This window comes from Mastigoproctus giganteus, chromosome 3 (genome assembly GCF_048544385.1).
Source record: "Mastigoproctus giganteus isolate SK-2022 chromosome 3, ASM4854438v1, whole genome shotgun sequence".
In the NCBI taxonomy this organism is placed as follows: Eukaryota; Metazoa; Arthropoda; class Arachnida; order Uropygi; family Thelyphonidae; genus Mastigoproctus; species Mastigoproctus giganteus.
In genome coordinates this window covers 65,093,168-65,115,971 of record NC_143577.1, presented here as the reverse complement: position 1 = coordinate 65,115,971, position 22,804 = coordinate 65,093,168, and the positions used below count along the sequence as shown (strand labels likewise).

Sequence of the window (22,804 nt, the reverse complement as noted above, 5' to 3'; positions counted from 1 at the left end):
GTTTAGCCGTTGGGGGAGGGATCATACGCCGTACTGATGTCATGGGACCATATTTTCGAACACCTTGTATCGACTTCTGTAATGTGACCTTTTGGTAATTCTTACACAACCCCTATAAATGTTCCTTATACCTGTCTGAAGTTTCTCGCTGTCTCCGCGCATTTGATCGTCATTCTGTGGTGCACCACCGTATTAAATTTTGTGTCGCCTTATCGCAAGCTTAACGAGTTACATCACGATTTTTACGTTTTCTGTTAATTTTGTCGAGCAGTGTACTCGTATGTATTTGGAAAGCATCCATACACAAGCACCTCTCAAAAAATGGATGATTTTTCTGGAAATTGATAATATTTAGGCCAACGTTTGGCCTTGCTGACAGCTGCTATCCTTCTGGGAAATCTTGAAAGCAATTCGTATTATTGCATTTTGCTCCTTGTCTGTTGCAAAATAACTAATCCGCAAGTGTGTAGTCGAAGAGGTGTGTCTACTCTCCCTTCTTCAACTATGCCCTAACTGACCCCGATTGGAATTATACACTATAGTAAGAACCATGTTCGTGATTATTCAGAGTTACGCATTAAATAACTGGTTGAAGCCGTTTTCAGAAATGCCATTCACAGTTCTGGCAGGGAAAAAACAAATTTGAGTATTTTTTGTTGCGATTGACTTTGGAAATATTGGTATTTTCCGGTTTAATTCGTTACTGAGTTTTTAAGTTCAATTAATGATTAACGAGTGGATAACAGGAAATTGCCTCATGAGGAGTTCATGAGGCAATTAATTGGTAGGTGAAATTATAATAGAAACAATATTCAGGAACAGAGAATTTAATAACAAAAGAGTTTTTTTATTATTTACATGTCGCCATAATACCCACAAAACAATTGATAAAAGCTTTATGAATGGTATGTGGGAAAAAAGGGGGAGCCACAGGACAGCATTTGTAATGTGCTTAAAATTTTTGCAGTACTGGAAAACTTTAAACTGGTATGTTCAGAAAATAATCAGGTATGAAAACAAAAAAAAAATTAAATCCATATAGAGAGAGGCTGAAAGAGTTTAATGACGTAGGAAATTTCGCTTGATAACGTACTAGTTAATGAAGCTATGCAAAGATTTAAAACTCTTGAGTACAAACTATTTCTTCTCTTATATAGTTGAATTGTTCGCGTACCTGTTTTTGTGAATGTCACGTGACCAGGAAGGTTCGAAATATCGTAGAGTAGTTCTTTAACAATAAAATGTGATATACAATAGCAATAACTTAATCCACAAAAAAATTATAATAAATAAATGAGTAAAAACATTCTAACCAAAAGAAAAATGCAGTTTAAATGATAAAACTGAACAATTCTAATTTCAACACCAATTTAATATGAATATAAAACATTAAGACCCGTTTCCTGCTCTAAAACAATGGATGTATTAAGAATCTTGAATGCCTGTTGAGAGATTTATATTTCACCAAAGAAGCTACAGAATCTTTTTGATCATAGCGCTGAATTCAATTACTCTAGCAGCTTGGTTTTTTTTTTTGTTTTTTTTTTTAACTTTCCTTTTTGGAGATAAGTTCCTATTATCCTAAAATGTTCTTTTGGTATTTACGAATAGGAAACAAAAAAAAGGAGGGGGGAACTTTCACGGTTTCTATCAGTGAGAACGAAAAACAAAGAAGCAGGATTAATTCTGGAAACCAGGTAGGATTAATTACATCCTAAAGAGGCTTAAACGCCAAGAGTGCGTAAAGAACTTAGGCGAATCATTTATCGAGAGTAGAAGTATCAGAACGGGGTCAAAGAAGAATTAGCAATTCATTTCACGTAATCAGAGCACTGGAGTTAAGTGTATAAAGTGACGTTGGTGTTGTTTCAGGACAATCCATTTTACTACAGGAAAGTGACTGTGGCAGTTTTGAGGAAGGCAAACGTGAATCTTTTATTCCCGATGGAAGATCTCACGCTCCTAACAACTATCAGATCGATAAGTTGATCTGATATCACTTCTACCTTTTGTTCATATAAAAATAAGTTGTATTCATTAAGTTAATTTTTATTTGTAATAATTAAAGTAATTTATTAGTTTAGTAAATAAAAAAAAAAAAACCTTTTCTTTTCTATGATGAGATTTTAATAAAAATATCTCTATATACAGTATTTTAATACAATAATAAATTTATTTTATTATATTATTCCGAACAGATCGTATCATTTACTTGCAATAGTTTTTTATCCGATGAAAAATTTGCATATTTAATTAGATAAATAATTCTGACCTTTGTATGCAGTCATACCATTGGCTGGTGGTTTGAAGCTAGTAATAGATAAGACGTTCCAGAAATAGTTTGTGGCTCCTCAGAGAAACTAAGGGTACCACAAAATGTTGTTGGGATTTACGTTCAGTACTTCAAAAACCATAGTGTTTTTCTTTTCTTATTTTCCTACTAAAATCAAAGAGGGAAGTTCTGCGAAGTACGTATACAGCGATCTTTCTCTCTTTTCTCATCCTCCTTGAAATACCACCAACTGTATGATGTAAAAGGGAAGGGGAAAAAAAGTTCTATTCAAAGTTCTGATATCTTCTAGTTCAAGTATGAGTGACCCGATGCTGTAGTAAGGTTCGCCCAAAAAATAAACTTATTTCCCCAAGGAAGAATAAAGAAATAGAAACTTTTGTTATTGTAGATGTTGGATATAAGGCCAAAGAAGTATACTAAGACGATATTATGATCACGCAACGCCAATAATTCACAAACTTTTACGAAGTTTTTAGCTACCAGGTGAAAAGACAGATATATTACTCCCGTGTATCGACCTGGCCATATATCCCAGCGCAATCATTTCTTACTATAGTAAGGATAAGTTATTCACCATCGACAATCTGTCAACTACCAGAGAAGTATATAGTGCTCCCCATGTCGCCATACGTCGTGTTCCAAAGAACGATGGTGGAACATGCGCCTCGTGAAGTACAATGAAAGTAATTTTATATATTCGTGAAGAATTTCGAATTTATGTTGCATTCGAAGGATTTGAATTTCGCCCTTTTGAAATAATCAAAGGCCCCGAGAAGAAATGATTGTCCACGGGACTGTTCGTTGCAATTATTGAAGTTGACAAAATTTTGTTTCTGCGCATTTGTAGACAAGAGAATTGCAGACTAGACATTTGTAAAGTAAAAGCTACTCTTTGGTTTTTCGTTAGAAAGAAAACTGCTTTTAATTTATGCAGAAAATTCGGTTCAATTCGTGCGTTGGTTTGTTTCTTCTTATTTTTTGAAGCTTAACGCTGTACGCATGTGAATACCCAGCTGCCATGCCAAATGGGACAGTTGTATACTCCCAATACACGAAACAATACAATATTTATGTCTGAAAAGACTTAAAAGATAAGAAAAAACCAGACGGCAAAGTTCTTTCAGAAAGAAAACTAAAAACTTGCTTTAACGAAACCCCAAACTCTATCAGTACTCCAGGAGGCTGATATCGATCACAAGTGCAAATGAACTTTTTTTTTTTTTTGTCTTTCTCTTCTCATCCTTCACGAGGAAAGTTTACAGAGAAAATTAATGTGGACTTGAACATCGCGTACGTTCCATTCTAGCCTTCTCGCCGAGTGGAAAAAAAAAAAAAAAGAGAGAAGGAAATGAATAGGTTAATTTTTTCGAGGGATTATATCACCGTAACGAGGAAATGATCAGCAGCCCGTAAAAGAAATAAGATAAACGACAGAATGATAAGATTTCAATTTCTGTACTTGTAAAAAATGATTAATTTTAGTGGCAGTGTAGCTCTTTTCTCCGTGACGGGTCTCATTTCCACAGAGGCGTACAATTAAATGTCTGTCCTTTCATCATTACTTCGGGGGAGAGGCAAGGGAAAGGAACACCGCTCGCGCTGCTAAATCTCCCTATTAGTTGCTGTTACGTGTATCATTTATTGTTTTCCGATATTTATTTATGCGTGTCGATTTAAAAGAGCCCGAAAAAAAAAATTAAAGCTTAAAAAGAGAGAAAAAAAACTATTATGGAAAGGGAGATGGAAATAAAAAAGTAAATAGTGAGAAAGACAAAGAAAGCTCTCAAGGATAATAGAGAAAGAGAAAGGGAGAGCAGCAGAAAATAGAGAGAGAGAAAACACAAAGTAGACAGGGGGGGAAAGAAAGTGAGAAAGAAAGAACACGAGAAGAGAGAGACGAGAAAATAGAAAGAGGGAAAGAAAACACCAGAAGATAGAGATATAAAGACCGAAAGTACGAGGAAAGAAAAAGCGAGAGAGATAGAGAAAACAAGAGAGAAAGTAAGAGAAAAAAACATGAGAGAGAACATGAAGGGAAGAGCAAAAAAAACACAGAGGTATTAAGAGAGAGAACACGAGACAATAAAGAGTACAAGGGATGAGAGAAAGAAAGAAAATACTTTTGAAAAATCAGTATTAAATTAGCAACATTCCCATTTAGTAGAAGCTTGATAACGTAGATCGATTTTGGATGATTGGAAAAGTAGTCGTTTGTCACTTTCCATCACATCATGGCCGACAAATGAGGTGCGCACACTTTCCATCGCTCCCAAACTGAACTGTCCATTAGTGGAAAGATGCATCTGGCACGAAACCATTTCATATCCGGCCCGCCGGATATTTGAATGGCCATAATTGTGTTTGCGAGAAAATCCACAGTTCTCCAACGAATAATAATAATAATAAATAAATTTTCTGTTTAAACTCCGGGACGACCAAACGGTCAGAGGAGTCCACAAGATAGACAGAATACAAGAAACAGCACCGTATTCAGTAGTCACGGAGTTGAACCCCGGTCACTCAAGGCACGTGTACTTATGCACCCGCGCGCCTGACCACTAGGCTACAACGATCGAAAATGCGGATTAACACAAATCGCGCGAAGATAAAATAGATGTAGTCATGATTTCGAAATAAATAGCGCATCATCCATATTTATCTTAAACCGTCACTCTTCCCAATCCCTTCTTCCCTTTCTGTCGCCTCTTTCATCGTCTGAAAAATGTATCCGACTGCAATCCTCGATACAAAAGCTCCCGCGCAATGCTGCCCGCATATAGCAGTCGGGGAGGTTAAAAAAAAAAAAAAAGAGAAAATAGTTACCGGATTTCTTTGTCACGCTCGGGCTCTGCTAACGCGTTTCCCTTCTGCGAAGAAGCCGTGTCACTATTCAAAGCCACGGGGGTTGCTATGGTAACAAAGCTTCTGTTAGAAAACGAAATCGTTAAAGATGTGTACGCGTGCGAGCGCGCGCGCACTCACTGTACGTCCTAAAAAGCGACTACATCCCTTAACTGCAATTTCCCTTATAGCGAAATAAAAACAGAAACGTATCACTCCCACTGGCTTCCGTAAAACGACCCAGTTCATGCACTACTAAACATTTGTACACATCGCCTTGAACCCCTCGCCCCCCCCCCCCCCAATTAAAAATGAGTCACTGATAACAAGCAATTAACATTGACACAGTTTGAAATTATTTCCATGCTTTCTAAAAGTTATCACTAACGCGCAGAAATTCCATTTTGATTCATTCATCAGAGAGAGAGAGAGAGAGAGAGAGAGAGAGAGAGAGAGAGAGAGAAAAGTAAGGTCAAACATACGAGAGTAATGTTTGGCGGGCGACTTCTAATTTCTTATGGGCATGCAAATCAAATTAGAACACGGTTGCCACGGTAACAGAAATTATATAATCGGCGAGAGAGCTATAATCTTTAACGTTTATGGATGAACAAATTCCATTTTCATTAGACTCAAACGTAGAGTTGCCATGGTTTCTACTCAGAAAGATGCTTACGATAATGTTGTCTCTCGGAGAAGCTGAAAAGTTGGAGGGAGGATTAATGAGTCGCCAAACTGACACCGAAAGATTCCTTGCGGGTGATGACAGCACCGTACGCAGTAAGATCTTTGGATATAAGTACGAGATCTGGTGTTTTGAAGTATTTCGGTAACCTGAACTAGTGGCAGCATTTCCTCTTTACTATGATTATTTTCATGGACTTCCATCAGAAAATTGTGGTGCGTCTTTAATACGACTTTTAGAAGAACCACTTGCGAGGTCTTATACACAACCTAACTTCCCGAAGAATGAGCGAGAGTACGATGTTGTCTTAACCCCTGTTTTTACACCAATTAACCTCCTCACTTAAAGAAAATTAGAGGTCTTACCACAAAACGCTTCCAGCCATTAATTCAACGGTAGGTTTGTAGATCTAATCGCTCCGAAAACAAAGCGTCCAGCATTGCCCAAAGGGAAGTACGAGACACGCACGTGCAATTAGTAGATGTAAACATTTTCGTTAGGTCAAAGAACACCATCGGTAACATCGGCAAACAGATTCAGTTAGGTGATATAAGTTCTGCGTGAGACTATGGCAGGAGTAAATCTTTGATAGAGATCGCATGCAACTTCGTGCCGATTATCAACTCTTGGAAACACTGGACTTGGAGATAATGTTGAATCGAGATTGGTTTGTTGATGCGAGATTCATTTCAAGACAGCGATGGTAAGATTTCAATTAAATGAATGTGGCTTTTGTAAAGATGTCTTTTGTTGAATGCCCTCGTGAGTAGCACAGTTGGTAGGATTGCTGCCCTCCAAATACCGGGTGGAGAAGACTTGAGTTCGAATTACGTCGATGATGGGGGAATTTGTATGCATCTTTTTCACAACGTGGATGAGTTAGTCGGTCTCAGGTGAGGATATATGTGATTTTTTTCCTTCGGAAACTCGGGTTGTTCGTTCAGAAAACAGAAAATCGACCTCAGAATACACCCAATATACATGGAGCAATATGGCATTAGTTGCCGATGCTCCTAAAAGCCAAAACAACAAGCAACATATTTTGTTGAGCTTTCTTTTTGTGGGCAATTATGATGCCTGTCCAGAAAATGAAATCCAATGTGGGGACTGTTTAGATTTTATTTTTGAAGAAGAAATAGTTGAAAGTTGATCATTTGGTAGCTGAACTGTAAAATTGGTGAATATTTAATTCCAAGTCATATTGATTTCAGGACACAATGATGAAAGAGGGTTGAACACTTTTGAAGAAGGCAAAAAAGACGATGTAGGCAAAAAGACAGCATTGTTTGAGGTTATATAGGAGTATTATATTTTTAAGATGTTAAGCAAAATAGGGAGCTTTTAAGATGGTAATCTGCTCCACAGGACTTCAGAAGTAAAATCCAGCTAAACCATACACAAAGAGTTCTGGTAGGAAGTGGCCACAGTTGAAAAGCTGTCTTCATGTTGTCCAAGGTCCGACGAGCCTTGTCAGATACAAATGGAGGGATATACGAGTTCGAATGTCATCAATGATACAAGGAATTTTTTTTTCGCACCATAACTGAGTTAGTCGGTCTCAAGAAACGGTTGCATGATTTGTCTGTTGTAAACAGACCTAAGATTAGAAGCAATTACAGATACCGAATCTGACGCCCATCAGCATGAGACATTTCCGTTTCCATGAAATTTATACACCCAGATGTATGCAATGAAATACATGCGAATAACACATCCTCTTTTGTGCAATTCAGAAGGATAAGAAACCTGAGAACCCGGAGGGAAAAATCACTGATGTGTCCAGAGAAGAACTGATTCTAACCTGAGATGAAAAGCGAATCAAGAGGATAGTAGAAACATATCGAGGGATCTGCTAATCTGCAACGAGGAAGTTGTACTCAGCTGTCGTGATAAATAAACATTTCTTTCGCCAAATGATTGCTGAAACGAAAGAAATGATTTAAAATGCATACAGAATGTTTTTGAAACTACTCCAAATCTATTCTAGAAATAAGAGTGGCGCATTGACTGCAAAAAGTTCTGCTATAATTTTAAATAATCACTAAGCATATCCTGGGGAACCTTTGGCAGTAAAAGAATAAAAACACACAAAAAAAGGGGTAAGCCAGTTGGGATTATCAATAAAGTCAAGCTAAAATATCAGAAGATAAACCTTAGAAAAGAGGATTACGTAGCCTATCGTCTGCATCGAGAAATTGTTAGCAGAAACCGGAAGGAGGGCATCACAGTGATGTGGAATTTTGTATTAAAGAAGACATCTCGGAGGCTTGTACAGCATGCTATCAGAAAAGGGATAGAAGACGTGCAAGGCCTTCTTCTATTCCTTTATAAAAAAATAACAAAAGCAATAAAGTAATAAAACGGGTAAAAAAGGCGAATCTTTGCTCAAAATGACCTAAAAACATGCCTTTATTGGGAAAAAATATATAGATCTTTGAAAAATTTGGAACGGAGTGATGTCGATTTAAAGTAGAGTGAAAAAATCGGAGGTTTAAAAGAAATTCATAAAAAGGTGGAATTCTGAAAGTAGAAATTTTAGTGAGAACAGTAGTAAAGTTGAGAGAAGTTAGAAGATTAATGGAAAGGAAATCTGTTTTAATATTTACAATAGATTTTTAGTTTTAGACTTCAAAGAGTTAATAATAAAATTATTAACTATGACGTTAATTATTAATAACCTAATTTAATTTTTCATGAAATATATTCTGCGCAGAAACAAAAATGTTTGACATAATTTCATCCATCTCCCGCTAATGATATTTAAAGACAAACCACTTAGATGACTACAATGACATACATGGGGTGGACAAAATAATGGAAACACCTGTGATAAGAGTTACGGGTATGCACTAATATGACGTTGGTCACCATTTTCTTTTAAAACAGCTTGTATTCAACAGATTCAGATAAAGTTTGAAGAGAAATACTGGACCATTCTTCAAGGGTTTTTCAATCCTTAAGTGATGAAGGTGGAGGAAATCTGCTCCCTACTCTCCTTTCCAAATATGCCCACAGTGGCTCAATAATGTTTAAGTCTGGTGATTATGCAGCTATGGGAGATACTTGGCCTCATTTCCATGCTCCTCAAATCAAGATTGGACACATCTGGGTGTGTGTAATTGGAGCGTTATCATTTTGAACATGGTGTCGTTTGTGGGAAACAATGTCGGCACCATGGGATGAACTTGATCATCCAGAATTTCAAGGTAATTAGTGGCTGTAATTCGCCCGTTCATCATGATGGTTGGACCTAAAGAATATAAGATACTGCTGCCGAAACCATTGTTGATCTTCCTCCATGATTTACTGTTGGCACAAGACAGTCACGTGCGCTTCCTTTGGTATTTGCCAAACGTAAACTCTCCTTGACGTTGGAAAAAGTGTGGATGATACGTTTCCAGCCATCAGGTATCCAGTTTTTGTAATCCATACACCGTTGCAGTCTTTCTAGCCTTACCATCAGTAACAAGTGGCTCTGCCATAAATAAATAAAACCATCACTGCGCTTTCATAAAGACTCCAATCATCCTCTACAAAGCTATTACCTTTAATATAAGGTGTTTCCATTATTTTGTCCATGCCCTGTATCTCTGGTTGTATATGTACGTTTGATTGAAATACAAATCTGTTCTGCAGGTTCCTTCCTCTAATTCGAACTGACATATAAATCCTCTCTTTCTCTCTCTCTACGGGCAGTTTGCCAGGGAAGAATGGACCCTCCCGTTAGGGTTGCGAGTGTCCTGGTAAATGTCGTTGAACGATCCGACTAGGTAAATACTAGTAATTATCTGCAGTCCTTTTAGTTTTGAATGTAATCCTGGTCTTAAGCTATATTTACGGCTGGGTAGACTAAGCCGCAAGTGTGCACGAGGAAGAGGAGAAGGTCCTCTCCCTCGGCACAAGGGAAGGTGAGAGGGTGAGGCAAACGAACGGATAACAACGCACGGAGGCAGGACATGTCGGAAGATCTAAAAATTCAACTCGTAGCGTGTCGCTCAAGCACGCGCCTTCAGTAGACTTTGCCTGTCTGGACCGCTGAATGTCTTTTGCATAGCAATATAATTAACGGGTGGACTCACTGGGAGAGGATTATGGACTAATTTAATCAGATTTCTCCTTGCCTGCTCCTTCTCATTTCATTAGGCTAAGGTTACATAACGACAGTAATGCGGGGAAAAGGGCAGTGGGGTCGGACTCTTTTGAAGTTCGTAATCACATATCTGTCTGAGTAAACATTTCATTTTTGCACGATCTCAATGAAATGAGAAAGTTCTATATCACTAGGAACTTCGTGCGATGGACGATTTAGAATTTTAAATTAATACATACACACTATTCTTCAAAAGTATTCGGACACTATTCGGAATACGCTCAAAGTTACTTTCGAAGAAATGTGCATTGTATACTGGTGAACAAAAATTAAGGTAACAATCAGAATATGAGACTTTTTTTTTTAATTCAATAAAAAGTTTCTATTAAAAAAAAACAAACAATTTTATTTTTCTTATTTTTAGGTTTCAGCTGTTTGTCATCTGGACATTTTTTGATTGTATTTGGACTTAAATTTTTGAATTTGATGAAACTGGACATAGTATTAACCGTTAAGTTTACTATTTCTGAATTTAAAATTTGTTTAATCAGCTGCGTTTGCACAATGGGAAAGTTATTCTCCATCCTCGGTCAAAAAAATCATCAGTGTACTTTTTAAACGAACGAATGCAAATTTATTTGAAGAAATAATAATAATAATAATTACACAGGGTAATAAGAACGTGAGGACTCAATGAAAACTGCCCTCGTACATCCTGCTGTTGTATCTAAACGCTCGTGATGAAGAACGAACATCGCATACAACTGTTTTGTTTGTTTGTTCTTTTATTTTCTGTGGCTGTCTCGATTCATTGGGACAGCAACAAGTTTTTACAATTCATTTCTTGGCTGTTGACTTTTTAGAGACTTATTAACTTAGATGCAGCTATGCAGGAAATTACCTTCCACTTCAGTATACAAGCATTTAATTCAGTTATACTGAACATTGCAGGGTGAAAAAGAAGAAATTCACGATCAAGGGGCTTTCATTATTTGAAGGGTACCGATTCCTGTATTTCCTGGCTTCTCATTTGCAAACCTCTGCATGATATTTACACCATCAGCGATGCTTCTGTTGCTGAAACCGTATTTGCACCCCGAAATTATGTAATCAGTGACATCATTGGTCATTAACAGTTACTGTTATCTATTTCTAGTCTCAGTAGTGCTAATGAAACTGTCAGGAGAAAAGTATAACAGTTATTAGAACATTATTAATTTCACACTCCAGAGAATGAGCAAAAATCGTTATTGTACAGTGTTGGAAGTCGCCAAGCTAATGTATTTGTAATATGAATGACTGTTGCGAAGTGCGGATTTTGGTTGTCAGACTTCTCTTCAGATATTATGAGTAATTAGTTGTTCCTATACAGTTAATTACGCCAACATCATCTTTGATGCTGTTCTACCCGAGAAGACATTGGTTTCATTTAGCAAAGGCAGAAAATATATTTTAATTGATATAAGAGTTAATTTAAAAAAAAAAATGCAATTTGGATTTAAAAACTGTTCATAATGAGGTTTTTAAACATCTCCATTTTTTTAAAAAGAGTATTTAATAGAGAAATACTTCAAAGTTTGATCGCAGTTGGAAAAATAACAGTTTTGTTGTATTCCAATTCTAGCATCTACAGCAACATCACATCTCTCTTTAGGTATGGGACGAATTGAATGTATTGGCACCAGGGAAAGAAAGCTAAGTTGGGAAGGATATTTTCGATTACAGCAACGAATCCAAGTTGCCCTGGTGATAATAAGCAGAGATAAATGTGCAGAAATTTCTGTTAAAATTTTGTGTTGGATCAATGTAAGATGTAATCTTACATTGATCCAATACAGTACTTGCTGCTTGTACATTCTGGAACATCGACTGGTTGTTGTTGTTATTATTGGGTTTTAGGAGCATCAGCGACTATGGCCATACTGCTCTGTGTATTTGTCTGTAAATTGCGGGAGTTCTGAGGTCGATTTTCTGTTTGTTGGATGAAAAATCTAGTTTCTGGGAGAAAAACCATACTCACTCGCCTGAGATCGACTAACTCAGCCACGTTGTGAAAAAGGCCCATAAAAAATTCCTCACGTCATCGACGGAACTCGAACTCAGTCCTCCCCAGGCTTGGGGAGGAGGGATCCTATCAACTGTGCTACCAACGAGGCCACATCGACTGGCTAGATATGACAAAGTAATGTATTGGCATAAACATGTTGGATTCGTCTCCCCGGAAATGAACTAACTGATTTGCATAGACGTTGAAATGTGGAGTTGGCTTCTCTAATTAATGAATTCAGTTGAAATTTCGGGGTTAAACAATCAGTCAGAACTTTGAGAAACAGACTTTATAAAACTTGGTAAACGTTGATTTTGATAAAGTTTTCTTAAAAGGAATTTGTTTATCGATTGGCAACTAATGTTCATAATGGAGATCTAAAGGTAGTTTCTTTTTATCTTAAGACAACGGGTTTTCTTATAAATCTTTCATCCATCTTTGTTTAAGTAATATGCAGGGATACAAAGGCATAAAACAGTAACCAAAGACCGCGAGGTGACTTCACGACAGTACAGAAGAAAGAAGGCGGAAGTAAATTTTCTCTCTTTTGTGTTCAAAAGTAAGGAGCATTGTACTTGGCTTAGGATGCAATACAAGTAGTACTGGAAGAGGAGAAAAAAAAAAAAAAAACAGTCTTCGCAGCAGCTACAATAATGAAGAGAGATGCAGTTTTCCCCAAGTTGGAGGTGTGAGGTGTCAACAAATGAGGTCGGATAAAAGCTTTCCTGGTATTTATATCAGCTATTCAGCAGAAACGAACCAATCAATGGAAAGAAAGAGCTCTTCGTGAAGTGATAGTTGAAAGGTTAATGTAACAGAGGAGAGTGGGAAACATAAGTTGGTATGGTTGTTGCTAGGTGAGAGACATAAAATTTATACTAAGAGTTAATTTGATTACTGTTGAGGTACCCTCTAGCGAGTACTATCACGAAGTGTGTGACCCTATTGATCGAACTGCTTGACACCATTTTATGTAAAATTCCTTACATGTATTTAGATTTAGGCCTGCGCCTGCTTCAATATCTGTTTTAAAATGAAGTATTTTATGGTTTTATTTAAAATGGGAAAAAAAACTAAATGATTATATTAAAATATTATTAATTATTTTACTAAATAAATTTATTGAACATGTGAGGAACTATTTCTAGGATGAGTCAGTCATAAGCCGGATCGAAACCAGAAACGTTAAACCCTCAGTAATCCTACAACTAATTATATATAAGTTATTGCATCTATAAGGCAAACTACATGTATTGCGTAACGATATAGTAGTTTCTCCACTTGTCACTTCTTTAGAGAGGTCTAGGTTGGAGTCTCATCATAGACTACAGAAATGTTTCAACTTCTCTATCGAGGATACCATTAGGGCTTTTTGGAAGACTTAGGACTTTTCCCAATAATTATTTCTGTTTTTTTCAGCCCGAAAATGTGCAAGTAACAATTTTCTGTGAGTTCCCAGAAAACTGCACTTCAGGCTCGCATAAAAAGCCTGAAGACGGAAAAAAGTGAGTTCCCGAAACGTAGTCAGAATTTTTAAACGTTTGTCATTGTTTTTTAGTCGCTCAAATTGTACCATTTCATTAATAAATTACTTAAATCTACCACGTGATGTCAGAGGGCAGTCTCAATTAATTAGCTCACACTGATGAACAATAACCTAGATCCCACCTTCCAATTAATTACTGGTGATTATTTATAGATAACTCATTTGCACCTATAGCTTAAAATATTATCAGGTGTTATATGTATATACACATACATTAATATCATTAATATTCAAACACCTCCATAATCTACAAAACTTTTATTTACAAGAAAACTAATAAAGCGTGCTTTGAAACCTTTAGCCTTTATGGCAGCCCATCCTATATTTTCGGTGGAGCATAAAAGTAGCGACCAGTTCAGCCTTGTTTTTTTTTTTTTTTTTTTTGGTTAGTTTAATTTCTTCTCACACGCACCGAACTATCCAATTCAATCCGTAGGTTTCAGGTTAGGGCTGTGTGTTGACCAGTCAGTCACAGCGTGAACAGTATGACATGGGGTGTTGTCCTGCTCATATAGATATGACCTTCTTCGACTTGCTGCCAACGTGGATTATCCATTATTGTCCAGGACGTCTAGATAGACTTCAGCATTCATGGTTTTATCTAAAACAATAGTACCAGGCCAAACGAAACTTTGTCGGGATGATAAAGTTTTTTTTTTTTGTTTTTTTCCTTCGGACATCCGCTACACCCAGATACTATTTTCAGACTGGTAGACCCCGTATCGGGACTCGTCACTCTAAAGCAAGGCTTTATATTTGTCTACGGTCCAAGAACGGCGGGCCTTACACCAAGTTCGATGGCGTCTGACATTAATCAAGATGATTAACGGCTTGCGGACAGCTGTACGACTGTGATAGCTCGTATCATGCAGCGTCCTGTGCTGACATGTCCCATCGTCTCGCTGCTGACTTGTGTATGCTGCGACGTTGCCGACTTGCGTTTCGAGCGGATCATTCTTTGTGGGGGTCTCCTGTCGCGTTCCGTTGACTTCAGATACTTTCCGGTCGTCTTGTGACGGTTTCAGCACTAGTACACTTCTACATGCAGATCACATCACCAATTGTCAACCTAGGGATCTTCAGTGCCGTTGAAATATCACGTATACATTGATTGTTTACGTGCCATCCTATTATTACTCCGAGATGAAATTCTGTTAACTCCTGCGATCACGGTATTTGGCATTCACAATCCTACTGCCTTCTCGCAGGCCTGCGAGCATATAGTTGTCTGACGCGTGTTGCTTCTGTAGAACGTGACCAACTATTAACGGGGGGGGGGTGCAGATATTAATGATAGAGCAATATATGAATGCAAAAAAGTTATGGCATTAACATTACAAACGAAAAATTTCCACCCTCCTATTTCCTATTGTTATATTAGGTACTCACTATCCAAAATAGTACAGCGTTTATTATGCATTTGTATATCTCTTGATTTTTAAAGATATTAGGTTTTCGCTGTGGTATTTAATGGTGGTCAGTGAACTTGCTTTCCCACCCCTCAGTTTAAAACTTAGAAAATATGAATTAAAATAAATACGATCGTATCTCCATCTAGTGAGCAGTTTATGCACTTGTTGTTTCACGTTCATGCTATTGCGCATTATTATTTAATATGGTGAGGTTAACAGCTAAGCACCCGGAAGCATATGTCACACTTCTCAAGTGTTCATATTTTTATTGGGAGTATTTATTTCTGGGATAATAAACCTGTATGTATTAAAAAGGCGAATACTATTACTGCATAAATAATTTAGATCGGCATTATATTCTTTCAAAAATGCTATTTTCCTTAGGCAGATACAATGCAGTAAACGGAGAAACAATCTGATAACCCAGCTGTCATGTGATTATTCAACAGTTAATACTGTTCACTTGATTTTGAAAGAAATATTTCTAAAAGAGTGGTTTAGTTATGGTGTATTTCAAAATAAAAGTTTATTTCAAAAAATCTAAATTAAAAATAAAAATAAATACAGCTATAATTAAAATTAAAATAAATATATTAAAATGGTTATTTAGGAAATTTATAATATTTTTACTTACAAAAGTGAAATATGATAATAAAAAAAGATCCTATGAATTCGAAATCAAGTCTGCAGTTGGCTTCATGTCTGGGATCTTGTGTCGTTTCTGATTTTCATCTGTAGAATGATAAAACAACATGCTTAGTAATAAAATCAATAAAATAGTCATAGAGAGAACAGAAAGCAAGCTGAACTTTGTATCTTTATAACATTATTAGATTCGATATTTAAATATTCATGTTTTTTCTTTGTTTTTTTAACCACCTGAAAACTCGGGATGAAAATTTTGGAAAAACCTGAGTATGTATTCTCGCAGAATACAAGCAGTTTCCAGACTCAATGTATTTTAACTACTTCCTCCCACTAAAAGAAAGATAAATTAATGCCTATCATGACGAGGGAATAAATTAAAAATATTTGGCATAAACGTATCACTTCCTTGTCAAAAATACCTGCGTTCGCTTTTAACCCCTTTTAAACTTTGCTAACAATTTATATTATCCCCAAACAAAAAAAATTTCCTTTTAGATTTTTATGAAGAGCTCTCAATTAGAAACTTCTAATTAAAATATGGAATACATCAAAATATTTAACCGAAAATTTTCATTATGATGAATTTATTACGTTAAACACCATTTATGATCTTGTAATTAATTATTATTAAGTTGCTGTAGGGGTTCTGTCCTTTGAGAGTTCTAAACTTTTTTTTTTTTTATTGGTGCTGCATATAAAAGCTGGTATTAAATTGTTAGGAAGAATATTAAATGAGTATCAGTCTGCTATGGTCAAAAGGATCGTTGCTCATCACCCGATAATTTCCTTCTTAATCCGGTAAAACACTCTCGTGAGTCTCATTTCGTCTTCAAGAAGAGATTGCGTGGACAATATGCGTGATATCTCAGAGGTTCATCCACCGTTTTATTTCTCTATTCTACGAGCCACTATAAAAATGTTTTCTTTGTTTGATTAAATTTGATCCCTTATCAAAATCCAATAGATAAATAAAACTGAACCAAAATGAAAGTAGACTGGTATATGTAGATAATTGCAAGCCTATATTATCCTATTTGTCGTCGATGTAATAGACTGAGTGTAACTTTTGGATTTAAGATGAAAATAATGACACGGGTTATGAAATAAACTTTCCCATTCGCTTTAATTTTGAATTAGCAGTTTTTGCAGAAAATTACTCTATTTTTTTTTTTCTTTAAATTGATTTAATACTTTTAAATATTATATCAATAAAAGTTTGTAATTAAGGCCCATGTTTGGGCTTAATTAATTTTCGTTAGAAGGAACAGATATTTTGTCCATTGCTTCATAAACACAAAGGTCATATCCACTGCTGATCGCGACCATTTTGGTCTGCCCCAAAGCTGACGTCCCAGTTCACCCAAAATGTATTCAGCGGGGTTAAAGTCGGTGCTTTAGGCTGGACAATGAAGTTTTTGCAAGCTCATTTCTTCCGTCACTACAGCCTGTAGAGATGAGGCATTTTCATGTTGAAACAGAAAAAATTGCCCTTCTCATATTGTCCAGAATATCAAAGTCTCGTATGGCGTTTATTGTTCCAGGAACGACGACCAATGATCCAAGCCCAAACCACGAGACACTCCTCCACCAAACACAGTTGGTACAACACATTCTGCTAAAATTCTATGGGGCATTCTATTGACCCAAACAGAGCCATCAGGTCGGAACCCGTGTACTGTGATTCTTCACTCCATAACTCAGCGGACTATGCTTTGATTGTTTATTGGCTGTATTGTTCATTAATCTAATTTAAACTACATATATTTAAAAATACTAATATAATAAAGCTTGGTAAGAGGATTTTTTTTATGTTGAAAAATTTTATTAGAAATATAGATTACATTAAAATACTATTGTAAAATATTAATGAGTACTATTCTTTGAAGAAGTAGTATGAAAAAAAAAAATATTTATCTATATCTAAACCAACAAGTAATTGGTTTAATTCTGATATAAATAGTTCTGATATAAACGCAATGTAGTAAAGCTAACATCGGTAAGGTTAGTTTATCGCTTTTTTGGCAATTGGCCCTTGAGAACTTTACCACTGTAGGCACAAAAGAATTTTAAATTCCATCGTAAATATTAGTGAAAGGGTAATAACTTTATAGTATGTTAATAATATCCTATTAATACTTTACTGTCTAACCCAGACAAATGCACACAGCGTTACATCCCTAATCATACGAATTATATTGGTTTCTAAGACGATATTGATCACTCTATGGTTGTTATCAGCATATATAACAGAACTAAATACAGTAAGCGACAAACAGAGCCAATCGGCCATTTTGATACACAATTTCTAAGAATGCAGCAATAATTACATTAGAAGCTGCAGTTACTCGGATAAAGGGCCTGAAACATGAACCGGTGGACTATTCCCTATCGCTGATGTACTAAGGCCTCATTGTCAGAAAATGCTAAGCGTTAGGCGCCAGCTGTGGGTAACATCCCAGAGTGAAATACTACATCCTTTGCAGCCATTCTCTCTTCGGAAAACTAAGTACATAGCAGTTTGCCATCAGCAGTTTCACAAATCATTAGGATGGTAATGGGTTGTGCAACTTTTCCCTCAGACAGGTAACTGTCATATATGCTTTAGCAACGCAAGCCATCTGTAAGGGAGAAAGTGAATGATGTCTGACGATGTCAAAATATTCAGATGCTAAACTAAAATAAAACCGACATGCATATAATTTTTTTGGATGTACGCGATATGAGAGGTGATCAAAAAGTTCTGAAAACAGGATATTAAAATGTATTAATAAATTATAAATACCTTGTATTGATATCTTAATGTCTTATAAAATAAAATGTGGAAATTTGCATGTAAATATCTTATGCAGTTTCTAAAATATAATTTTTTATGTTGGTAGGTGGAAAAAGAAGGAAAATCCAGCATCGTTCAGTAATCAAATTTTTGACCAGAGGACAGAAATGTAAAATCCATGAAAGAATGGCTTAAGTGTTTGGGGAACTATCACTCAGTTAAGTTACTTTTACAAGATGGCTGACAGAGTTCAAAAGAGGGCGGAATCATTTGAGGATGATCCAAGATCTGGTTGGCCATCTGAAGCAGTTAGTTTGAAAGAACTGCCATCGTTGAAAAAAAAGGTTTAGGCAACAGAACTTAACTGTGTGAATTAATATTTTCCATGGAATCATTTTAATCATTTTCTATGGAATCAATAATAGATGAGCATTTGAGAAAGCCAGATTTTAGTGCAAGATGGGTTCCAGAAAACCTTTCCATTCGTGACAAACTTCAGATGGTGGAGTCATCAAAAGAGAATTTAAAATTAATTCTTACTAATATAGATAGATTGTTACTCCCGTTTGGTGGCTAGTAATGGAACCTGGCTACAATTTTATGATCCTGATTCCAAATTAGAAAGCATTCATGGAAACACAAGGAATTTCCAACTCAACCATCAGCTAGAAAACTGTTGGCCTAAATTTCAAACCTAAAGCCACAATAACGAGGGAATTCTAGAAAAATAGGAGGAAAGCTGGGTCATCGAGTTTTGTTCTCCATGACGTGTGTACAAATAAGCAAAACTGAATGCACAGGCTGAAATTTGTGAATGTGCATTTGAACAATTAAACCGCTCCCTTCCGTACAGCCCATATCTACTTATTGACTTATTTTTTAAGAAACCTCAAGTCTCATCTTCGTGGACCTAATTTTAAAGGTGATGAAGAGCTAAAAGCAACTGTGGAAGTCTGGTTTAATGTCCAATTTGAAAACTTTTTTTTTGGAGGATTAAACTCTGCAGGTAGGGGGCAGTTTAATTGTTCAAATACGCATTCAGCTCCTCGTATATTATCAGAAGAAGAAAGGAGTCTTTTCCTCCACCAATAATTTAAAATATAAGGTATATCCATAACCCGAGATTAATTAAACAAAACAAACAAACATAGTTTAAAACTATTTCGAGAGAAAAATAATTTTTGAGAAGTACAGTATCGCCATTAATTAAAGAACTAAAATAATAACTGTTCTTAGCAGCATGAGAGGGGAGAAGAGAAGCCGGAGTGTTTATCAGAATTGATAAAAGTCCCATGAAACAAGCGGTAGCTGACGAGGAGAAGGCGAAAGTTCGGCAGTTTTGTTCCCAGCGGAAATCAAATGCCTCCTTCAAGTGCGGTAAAGCCCACAGGGAAACAGGTTTGATGTATTACACTTCTTTATCTGTTCCTTAGAAAAGCTGCGATTGTTCCACGGATCATTAATTACGGCCGCCCACAAACATAGTTAGAGGAGACCTTATGAAATCTTATCACCTACACGATCCTGTCCATTGTAAACTGATGAACATTCGGTCAAGATGGTTGAAACGTGACTTGGGATTTCATATTTAATACCGAAAGCCTCATCGAGCACACTCTTCTCCTCCCTTTTGCTTGTTCGACTCCTTTTTTGCTAGATAACGGAGATAATTTTAGCATCCGCAACTGCTATTTTGGGGTATGTGATAACAGTTGACGTATTGGATACCAACGTCTTATATTGCAGTTGAAGAAAATGACAATGGTGTAAAGGAGAGTAATGACAGGGGCGGGAGGGATGAATGGAAGGAGAAAAAGAAGCAAATAGTCTTCTGATACATGCATTGTTTAAAATTCGAGTCTGCTTCCTGTGCGACATCAGCTACAGCCTTGATGGTGCGTAAAAGGAGCATTGACCGACTTGTCAATGTGACGAGTCGCACGAATGAGATAAATCTATCAAAAGGGACGAAAGTGTCCAAGAGAAACAATACCTAGAATTTTTCTTTTAACTAATTCTTTAAAATTTGGAACAACACAATAGCAGAACTGATCCAGTAGTTACAATAGTTCTTGTCTGTTTATCAAAACGTGTTAATATTTTATGGACAATTCTTACCGAAAGAAAGGCATTGCTTAATAATTAATCGATCTTCATATTCCATGATTTGCAGTTTGTTTGCCACTCTTGGCATTGCCTTTGAAATACAATGTCCTCCAACGCGTACTGGAAAGCAATGGTTAATTCTTGAGACCGCAGGTAGTAGTTAAAAGTAGGATATAAAAGGCACATACACCCAATGACAGGTGGTAGCGGTCCTTTTTACAGGTTTAGACTTGTTAAAACACAGTTGAGAGCTAGAACAAGAAGTTCTAGTTCAGAACAGAAGCTAGCAGTCTTAAGAAAAGAGTGGGGCAGGGGTCTAGCTTCCATCTACCAAAAGCCTCCAGAAGGTGGCATCCAATAGGTTACTGATATCATTAAAATTCATGGAAGTTGGTTGTGGTAGCTTTTTTTAGGCGCATCGGCAACTTAGGCCCATAATATGTCTGTAATTTGAGTGTGTTCCGTGGTCAGTTTTCTGTGCGGAAAAAACCCAGTTTGTATGTCGGTGACTCTAATATTTAGATCATGAGAAGTTGTCGTTTCTAGGTTGGTAAGTCTGCTACTAAGGTCACGAAAATCCGGTCAGATGATTCTAACGGTGAACTTTACTCAAGCTGAGCTCCGTTGTCTTGAATTGGTATAGCAATAGGATTCTCTCCAAAAAGCAAAACTTGTGAAAAGATGTATAATGCTAATTTTGGAATAATACGTTAATTGTGAAATGTATATCTAACAAATATTCTTCTTGTTAACTGATACGAATTGTAAGATCATGCGAATATATTTCTAGGATGGTGGATGTCCAGTACCTAAAATCATCTCTAGTATTATAAACTGATGAATAAATAAATTTATATCAAACTCAGAACGATGTAGGCGCTCATTGAGATAAAAAAAGAAGGTAAATGCAGCCATTATCAATACACTGGAGGTCTCCTGAACAATTCATATTGATGGAAATGGACCATAATCTGCCACGCTAGGCTAGTGCGGTTGGTAGTCTACCGTATTTAGCAGTCAAGGACTTGAACACCCGTCTACTGCACTCCTTCTACTGGCCACTCGGCTACGGAGGTCGCTATTGAGATACTTAAGCGCATCGTGAGATCTGGAAATTAGGAGTGGTGGTAAGAGTCGGTGTAACACACATTGATCTCATCCCGATAAGTATGACATGTTCGATACCCTCACACAAAAGAATTTTTGAGGATTCAGTCCACAAATTTGTTAAATTGTTGAGTCCTGAATCCACAAATTGTTGATTTCTGTTTAAGCGAACTCTTCTATGAGGTGAAATTAAAAAGAATGCATACTACAAGTCCTATGCATAAATATACTTTTCTTGAATATCTCTGCAAACAGTATTTCGAATCAGTTATTACTATGGCAGCGATAAGCTATAGTTTTCTACATTGCAGTCTCCATAGCAGCATATAAAACATGTTTTCTCATTAAAATACGAATATTTTTCATTGTCATTGTATTCATGAACTTTTAGACACCATTATATTTCCCAATATCCATTTGCTTCATAATAAACTGCCTATTCGGTTTGATTTGAAGGATGCAAAGGAAACGGCGATTTTATTAAACAATCCCAGTTTCTTACCATTGCTATGGCTTATAAAAAAAGCCAGAATATCAGTCCATGCGTAATGTTTCCATGTCATACATATTCCTATCACATACTTTGAATTTGCGAAGAAATCGTGGAGGCTTCAAAATGAAATCAAGGCTTCACGCATAGTGACTGTAGCAACGAAAACAAACTGCGCGCGCGCATCGCAAACATTCCAACAAGGAAGTGTTGTGTGTGCAGGAGGAATATTACCACGCGGATTTGGCATCTGTTTATGGATGAGAGTGAGACAGAGAGGCGATGCTATTGATTGGTCTAAGTGAACGAGGAAGATGGGCAAAAGCGACCTGATGTATTACAGAGAGGGTGTAGCTAGTAATCTTAGTCTTGACTCGGTGTGATATCTCCGAGCGGTGACGTTCTTTCCCTATTCAGAGACCAGCCTGGAGTTTCTTGAAAGGAACTTACGGCCAAGTGAGACTATAGTTCTTTCAGTGGCGCCTGGAAGCGGTGTAGAGTTTGCAGCCCCAGCGACAGATAGCACAGGATAGTTCTCTAACGTTAAGGGTGGGTTTATGTGGGGGGAAGGGGGCTTTAACACTCTTTTCACTTCCTCCGCACCTCCATTCTGGATGATGGAGGGAAGTTTAGCGTTTCACCTACTGTCAAATAGTTTCTCCTTGTAGCTACCAACTGCGATCTGGAAAGATGTTTGCTGGGGTCGAGAGTGAGTTATATTCCCGGGGAAATGTCGTAAAGAGGAGAAATGGAAGTGGAAGAGACT

General features: G+C 36.8%; 1 protein-coding gene across 4 annotated transcripts in view; it reads right to left on the bottom strand.

The window, feature by feature from the left end:
- Positions 1 to 22,804, bottom strand: part of LOC150088051 (uncharacterized) — a 657,615-nt gene that overhangs the window by 92,332 nt on the left and 542,479 nt on the right. The window contains exon 4 of one of the 4 annotated variants that reach the window (XR_016546730.1): positions 15,555 to 15,646. The exons of the other annotated variants lie outside the window; for them this stretch is intronic. The gene's annotated coding sequence lies outside the window, so the exon portion shown is untranslated. Of the gene's footprint in view, positions 1 to 15,554; positions 15,647 to 22,804 lie in introns of those variants that run through there. 4 annotated transcript variants of the gene reach the window in all.